Source organism: Tupaia chinensis, unplaced genomic scaffold, assembly GCF_000334495.1.
Source record: "Tupaia chinensis unplaced genomic scaffold, TupChi_1.0 Scaffold138490_1, whole genome shotgun sequence".
In the NCBI taxonomy this organism is placed as follows: Eukaryota; Metazoa; Chordata; class Mammalia; order Scandentia; family Tupaiidae; genus Tupaia; species Tupaia belangeri.
This window is the reverse complement of record NW_006198386.1, coordinates 1,631,839-1,640,707: the sequence shown is the minus strand read 5'-3', so window position 1 is coordinate 1,640,707 and position 8,869 is coordinate 1,631,839. Positions and strand designations below refer to the sequence as shown.

The following is an 8,869-nucleotide window of genomic DNA, read 5'->3' as shown; positions in this document are numbered from 1 at the left end:
AGTTGGCAGTAAGTAGGAACACCATTCATTTTGGAGATTAATACTGTTTTGGTCCACATGACCGACTTTGAGAATGGTTTAAAAGATCGCTCTAACCATCAGTATGAAATGTCACATGTTAAAATCAGTCAGTTGATCTCAGTGTTAATCAAGGATGGGGTTAGGGGTCATAACCATCAGCTACACAGGAAAGAGCCATTCCCTCTACCCACATCCTGAGAACGCAGTTCCTGGCTTACAGCCAAGGCCAATGCTAAGAAATGAACGGCATATTTTAGCCCAAGTAGAAAGAATAACGATAAAAGTAATGCCTGCTCTTTTCTAGAAATACATAAATTATAAAATATGAAACTATAAAATATAAACATCACCTATAATCTCACCACCCAAAGATAGAAAATTAAAATGTTCACGTAGACATACATACTCTGCGTGGTCAAGAATAAGACGAGTCCATATTTATAAATTTGTAATATTTCACTGTGTGCTGTAAGGATTGTTCTTTGCCAATGAAGTAGATCTAGATCATATTGATTATTATCTTTCTGGTACACCGGTGGACAGATAAAGCATAATTGATTGAACATTCTCCCATTGATGGCCTTTACCTGGCTTTTATAACTTTTCCTCCTTTGATCTGTGGTAATCAACTTTATGGCCATACATTGGTCAATTTGTCAGATGTCTTTAGTAGAATCTCTGTATTCATAGTGAGCTGTGAGTTCTATGGTCTTTATGTAAACAACAGGTATGCTACACACAAGAGGTGAAAATGTTAATTCTGGAAGACCCGGGCTCTGCTTAATCTGAGGGTTACGTAACCAGTCTGGTTTCACTGGATCCACTCTCTCTAGATGACCTCATTTAGGGGAACAGACTCTTCAAGGGGCAAATAAGAATGAAAGGGTATAACTTCGACCAGTAAAAATCTTCCAGCTCAACTATAACACGTGCAATGAGTGAATTTTGCAAACCGATTTTTAACCACATGAACATAAAGAATAGGTGTGTGTGTGTGTGTATGTGAAAGTTCAGCTCACCAATGAGTAAACACAAAGGTCAGGAGGTAAAAGACATGAGATACCTGTGGTAGTGACCTATGGTTGGAAGTGAGGGGGAGCATTCCTGGGAGAGGAGTAGTGTGGCTCGGATATGCACATGGTTTGGCCTCCATGTTTTTTCTTCTGGGGAACCCCCTCTCACCCCTTTGATCTCTATTTCCGCCAGCATCATTTCATATGTATCTTAGCACAGATCCTTAGCACAGCAGAAGCATGTTTTTCAACATGTGAATTCATTTATGAGTGGACTAGGAAAAATGTTAAAAACTGACCTTATCCACATGAGTCTAGGGCAGTTTCAGGGAAAACCTTAAGGAGAGAGAATGGGAGGAAACCCTTAGAACCATGCATGGATGCCTTACGGGACACTGAGCTGCAGCGAGGCATTTTGAAGTTCATGTGTGCGCCAGGATGGTGGACCGATACCTGGACTGGAAGGCTGGAGTTCTGCCTCTTCAGCCTTACTTGGTGCATGACTGGGACTCTTGGTTTCTCTCCTTCGAATCCAACCTATGCCTAGCTGTCAGAATAATCCCGTTCTCATGACAAAGTCTAGAAGCCTTGGTTCAGGAGCCCATCACCAGGGCACCTGACCTTGTCTCCTGGATCTAGTAACACAGTGATCGCCTACCCTCACCTTATACCCAGATTCAGTAACCTGTATGCCCTGGTTGTCCCCAAACCCCAAGTCCTTGCTTTGAGATCTGCCTAGAGAGCTGCTTTTTTTTTTTGAAGGAGATCTGACCTTGCTCTGCTCATTTTTCAACACTGGGGGCCAACACAACAGATGGAGTGTTCTCCTTATTTCGTTAAATAGCATTATCGAGGTGTAATTAACACACAATAAACGGCATAGATTTAAAATGTGCAATTTGATAACTTTTGACATATGTACATAACCATGAAACCGTTGCAATAACCAAGATAATAAACCCACCTATTACCTGCAAATGTTCCCTTTTACCCTTTAAGTAATCCTTCCCTCTGTCCCCATGCACCCACTGATCTACTTTCTGTCCCTCTATGTTTATTTTCCTTTCTTAGAATTATATTATAGAAGTGGAATCAGATAGCCTGCACTTTGGGGGAGGGCCCAGACTTTTTTTACCCCATGTATTTATTTCAAGGTTCATCCACGTCGTCGTGTGTCAATAATTCATACCTTTTATTGCTGAGTAGCCTCCTGTTATATTGAACATCACCAGTTGTTTATGTATTTATCTGTTGATGAACATTTGGGATATTTCTAGTTTTTGGTTATTACAAAAAAAAATGTGCTATGAACATTTACGAACAAGTGTTTGTTTGAACATATGCTTTTGTTTCTCTTGGGCAAATACCTAGCAGTAGAATGGCTAGATCATATGGCAGGTGTATGTTTGAGTTTCTGTGAAACTGTCCCAATTTATTTTCCAAGTGGTTATACCAATTTATTTTGCCACCAGTAATGTATTAGTTTGTTTATCTCAATTTTCATTAACTATCACGATATGGGTTTTTTAAGTTTACCCATCCTAGTAGGTAGACAGCGGTACCTTTTTAAAGTTTTCATTTAAATGCCCCTAGTGATTACTAATGTTGAACATTTTCCATATGTATCTTATTCGATGAAGTGTTTGTCCAAGTCATTTACCCATTTACTCCCACATGGGCAACCATGGTTTGAGTACCAGAACTGGAGACTTGTTTTCTCATCCCTCCCCCTCCCCCATTTAAACTAAAATAATAATAATAATTAATGAAATTAAACCATTTTTTAAAAAAGCATACAGCAGACCTTACCTAAAGTTCCAGTTGCCTCTGAAGAACACAGTCACTTAAAATGGTACCTGCAGATGGCATAGCAGTTATGTCTTTGGATTCCCACATCACTGACCGTGTGGTTCAAGTCCTGGACCCAGTGGCATGAAAATCATGCTTGGTGCATGCGTATGTGTGCCAAAGATCCCAGGAAGAGAATGGAGGAGAAGGGATTGCAGTGTGGCCATCCCCCCAGGGGGTGATTTCTCACTTTCCCTCTGTCATCTCTCTCTCTCTCTCTCTCTCTCCAGCAAGCACACAAACAAACAAACAAACAAACAAACAAACAAAAAACACTTAACAGAAGTAGACCACTTTTCATCCAGGTAGCTGCTATATGAGATTCCTAAGATCCATCTTTATCATTCTTTTTCTTCAGAAGATTCCTAGTATCAGTTGGTGTGTGAGCGTGTACATGTTTGTCACAGATTTTAATTCACTTTAGTTTCTACATGCCTTTTTCTTTTTCTGTTTGCCGAAACAACTTAAGTTAAAGGTATAAAGTCCTTTGAAAAGAATAAAATACCTCGGTGCTAGTCATTCCAAATATTTGAACTTAAGGAAATCCACATTTTAAGCATGAAAATCCAATGGGGAGATTTCCTCGATGCTCTCTGTGTGCGTTTCATCATCAGGGAAGCCATTTCCACTCCCCCCTCCATCTTTGCTCAAAATTTGTTGGCCAAATCCAGGTGAAATACAATACCCATTAACCCTCATTAACCCTGTAGCATTTTCTGTTAAAGGGAGGTGTTTCCCAGTATGATGAGAAGAACTGAGATGGTGATGAGAATCGTGTTTGTTGGAGAGTCTCTCAAATCAAATCTAAGATGGGGGAGGGACTGAAAAAGGAAGGGAAAAGGAAGGCTAAAAGCAGAGGGAATGATTGTGTTGCAACAAATGTGAATTTATTATTGTTTACCTTCAAGAAAGCAGGGAAACTGGTCAGATCTTTCTTCCTTAATTGCTTGGTTGACCTCAGGAGGGAAAATAAAAGAAGTCTAAGTTAAATGCACATGTCTTCTGACAATATGCATCCCCTGCCCCCAGTTCCCTTCAGCTGAGTACCCATGTGGTTTCTGATCTTCTGAGCAGAGAGAGCCAGAGTTGCTTTAATAGCCCTTGAGAAAGTGCTTCAGGAGGTATTAGCAGATAGCAGGGTGCCAGGCCACAGCCTTGTCTCCTCAACATGCCCCAGATATTGAACCTTCCAGTAACTACAATTACAACCCAAACCACAAAATGTAGATTTACAGATTGTTTTCAGCAACACCCATTCAAATTTACTTATATTTACACTAGAAAAATTAGGGTAAGTGCTGTTGTGACCAGAGACACAGACCAGGATCAATAACCAACCAATTCCTGGCTAATAAAGCACTTCTCTAAGGTCTACGGTTGCTCTGTTCTGACTTTGAGGTTGGCCTCTAATGTCTTATCCATTGACTTTTCCCGTAAATATGTCTAATCGAGGCCATGTAGGATTCTAAAGAGAAATGATACACTTGGTTTGGTAAGAATTGCTAATTAACCAAGTATGTAAAACTTGTACCTGCTACGACTCACGCGTTTCTGCAGGGCTGAAAACGTCTATGTGACAATGATCTAAAAGTAAAATAGCACCTTCCATTATAAGGTATAGAGTTTGTTTGTTTGTTTGTTTTCTATCTCTTCCAAACCCTAATGGTTCCAAAATTACCTTTAAGGAAAGGATCAAAAAAAAAAAAAAAGAAAAAGAAAGAAAAAAGTTGTAGCAATATTTCCTGAAGTGATCAAACCTCTAACTGGGAAAATAATGTGTGGCATAGATTCACGTTACCCAAGAATTCTTTAATCATGCTTCACCTCCGTTTGTACAAAGTTCTCTCTCTCTCTCTCTTTTTTTTTTTTTCAGCCACAAAAGATTACACTTCCTATTAGAAAGGTCAAGAGAGATTAATTTGGTTCCTTGTACATTTGAATCATTAATTTTGTTCTGTTAACAGAACAGAGTATTTAATCAAACCTAAAGGAAATAAAATAATGAATGACAAGGGGAGGGAAATGGGCAAAGATCTGGGAAGAATTTCAGAAAATTCATGTCCAGTTGGGAGAGTCAGGCCACCGCATCCATGCATACAATGGCTTTCTGAAAAAGTCAACTGCTTAGAGAGTTTCCTGGGTAAACTTGGGACACCCTGTTCCTTAATATCTCTGTCCCTGTACCAAAGGATACATCCCCCTACCACCCCCACTCGGCCACTCAGTTGATTACAGTCTGGTATAAGGAGAAGGCTGTGAGTTCAATTACCCCAGGGAACAATGAGCTTCATCTTCTTCTTTTTTCTTTTTTTCTGTAGGACATATGTGCTTGCCAGAGAGAGAGAGACAGTGAGAGGGAAAGTGAGAAATCATCCACACATGTCTGGTGTGATTTTTTCAAACCACCAGGTCTGGGGACTTGAACCGCAGTAGTCCATTGGGGAAATCCAACGTCTTAACCACCATGCCACTTGCTGCTCTCAGCAGCTTGGTTCTGTATTCATGAACTTGTCCCTGTTCTCACCAAATAGGTTCCTGCCTGAAAAATCACACCCAAGCCAGGACTGCAGATCACAAGAAGGATGAGTGTGACTTTCTTAGGTTAAAACTAGCACTGGCTCTGGGAGAGGAGGTATGCGGAAGTGTATGTCTTACAGACAAACACCTCAGCTTCCTCCAGCACCCCTGACTTTTTCCCATCAGATTTCTTCCTTTCTTTCCATTTTTTATGGAAGAAAAGCACGTCATAGCAATGCTGTATATGGGAAAAAGGAAGACTTGAATTACTTAGGCAGAAATTTAATACAAGCCAGGCTTAGGGTGGCTTAATGAAGGCATTCCTAGGTGTTTTGAATCGTGATAGAGTTGACGAAGCACGGGCTTTATGGTCTCCGTGTACTTCCTGGTTAGACCAACCAGGAATCATTAGAGTATTCTATTGTAAATATGATATAACATTTTAATACAACGTAATAAAACAAAACAAAAAAATATGTTTACAGCCAATTAGTCATTTGATCCTCAGGGCAAACTGAGTATAAGAAAGGAATTCTTTTTTATTTCAATATTATAGATAAGGAAATTACACATTTCTCATCTGAAGGAGCTCACGGTCAACCTGAGGAAACGCTAAGTGAACCTAGTTTATGACAATGACTATCATGCAGGTGTTGGACAGGTGTTAGGGCAGAACCGCTTGCGTAAGTTTCAAGTTTAAGGTGCGCATTGATGGAATAGAAATCACTTACACAAATGAGGAACCCCTTGTTGTGAAGTATCATTGCTCTGTCCCCAGACATTTGATCTTGACAATTAGGAATTTTTCTCTATGAATGCACCATTAAAAACTTAGAAGCCAGCCACAGTGGGACAGTGGTAAAACAAGGTTGTCCAATGCTGAAACCATTTGGAAAGCTTTCAGGTTTGCATCCCAATTTTCCTTGTATATGAGAGGCAAATGCACGCAAGCTTATGATCTCAGCTGGCTGGGTCTGGGAGTAGATTGTGGAATGAAGATCCTATTGGGAAGGGGTGCACATTCATTGAAAAAAAAATTAATAAACTTAAAAAAATTAAAGAGATAAACTAGAAACTAAAAGATATTTGTAACCATATAACCAGCAAATGCTCGATTTTAGGATATATAAAAAAACTCTTCCAAATAAAAATAAAAGATAAACATTCTTATTTGTTTTGGTAGATATTTACTATAGGATGTGTGCGCTCACTGGAGAGACAGAGAGACAGAAGGCCAGAAATTACTCCTCTGGGGAGATGGCTACACTGTTAATTCCATCTCCTCCATTCTCCTCCACTCTCCTCTCAGGATCTTGGGCATGTACACACATGCACCCGGAGTGAGTTTTAAGCCGCAGGGTACGGGACTCGAACCATGGTTGACTACATGGGAGTCTAGTGACGTAACCATTGCACCATCTGCTGATCCCAAGATAAACATTCTTAATAAGTACATAGACAAAAGACAAACAGGAATTTCAGAGCAGAGTAAGAGCATATTATATTAAATATGAAAAGCATTTATCTTAGTTTTATCTTGTAAATGGTAATGAAGATCCCAAAGAGATATCATTTCGTACCGCTACATTGGTAAAAATCAAGGACTCTGAATAAAACACACATACTTCTGGTGGGAATATTTGTTAGTATAACTACTTTGCAAAACTATGTTAAAGATTGTGAAGTTAAATATTTATGAATCCTAAACATATGTGTCCCATGAGATGTGACATGACTCTTTCAAACAGCATTGTTCAAAAGAGCTAACAACTGCAAACAACTCAAATATCCATCAACAGGAGGATGACTAAAAATATATGATACTGTGATGGTTAGATTGCAAACAAATGCAATTAAAAATATATATGTATTTTATTCTTTTTCTATACAATCACTGTAGAGCATTCCAGCATGCAAAATGAACTTTCGTAGCATGAATACACTGCATATTAGTCCAGTAAAAGATATTATCATACTCATTATAATCAAAAGATAATTCTCAGGGCAAGCAGTTGGCATAATGGCTATGTCACTGGACTTCCATGTAGTCGACCGCAGTTCAAGTCCTGGATCTGGTGGCTTGAACTCATGCTGGGTGTGTGTGCATGTGTGCCCAAGATCCCGGGAGGAGGATGGAGGAGTAGGGATTGTGGTGTGGCCATCCCCCCTGGGGGGTGATTTCTCACTTTCTGTCTCTGTCTTTTGTTGGGCAAGGGCACACAGCCTATGGCAAAAACCTCTCAAAAAAAAAAAAAAAAAAGATAATTCTCCATTTTTGTGTACCTTAAATGTTTTGATTCTTTCTTTTCCCCCTTGATTCCCCCACCCCTTTTTTTTTGGAGAGGTGCACATGCTCTGTAGCAAAAATCTCTCTTAAAAAAAAAAAAGTTTCTGGAGAATGGTGGTGGCAGTGTCCCTGTCAGCTCGGTGCTGAGTGCAAGTAGCAAAGACTCAACATGGTTTCTCAGAGGTTCTTCAGGGTCTCCGTCCTTCAGTCTGCAGTCTTAGTCCATTTGCAGAGGAACATTGGTGTGACAGCCGTGGCATTTAATAAGGAGCTCGATTCCGTACAGAACGTTTTTGTGGACAAGATTAGAGAATTCAAATCTAAGTGACAGATGTCTGGAGGACCTGTGGGTTCCGACCCCGATATCAGCAAGATCTGGAGAGGGAGCTTTTTAAGCTTAAGCAAATGTCTGGTAAAGCAGACATGAACACACTCCCTAGCTTCAGGTTTGAAGATCCCAAATTTGACATCACTGATATACCCCTGTCCTGAAGAAATAAAATAAAATTATTCCAGCAACTTGTTATGAGCCAGTTGTACAACTACAGAAGTATCAGAATAAACATACATTTCACAACTGTCAAACGTTCTTTTTTAAATATTTATTTAATTCTATTTGTTGTTATTTTTTTTTAATCTGATCAGAGAGAGATAGAGAGAGAGCAAGAGAAAAGGAAAGTGAGAAAGCAAGTCATCAGGTCTGGGAGTTGAACCATGACTGGCCATGTAGGAATCCAGAGCCTTTAACCACCATGCCACCTGTGGACCCCCAAATGTTCTTTTAATTCTGATTCCAAATACATTATTTGGTGATCATGTCATAAAAAAATAGCTTTGCATGGTTTTCAACATTTTTTGCACCAAAATAAATTCATATTTAATTTCAGGTTTTGACAAGTTTATGGGTCCTTATATATGCATATGAAAGTTCGAAAACCACTGAATAACTGCAAATCAGAAAACAGACCAGGTACAGCTTTTTATCAAAAATCAATAATGCTAGAAAACATGTTTGCCAGAAATCAATGAGAAAAAAACATTCTTTTAAAGGATGGCTGAAAGTACAGGAGAATAGAAACGCAACCCTAGATTTTACGATGCGAGCATAGTACATTGTCTTTTATCACACAGGTGATGAAGACTATGTTCAATGGCAAATGTACAACCTAACCTGCTGAGAAAA

General features: G+C 39.4%; 1 pseudogene; it reads left to right on the top strand.

The window, feature by feature from the left end:
- The first annotated feature begins 7,855 nt into the window (after nt 1-7,855).
- Nucleotides 7,856-8,178, top strand: LOC106736316 (ATP synthase-coupling factor 6, mitochondrial pseudogene; annotated as a pseudogene).
- Nucleotides 8,179-8,869: the final 691 nt, after the last annotated feature.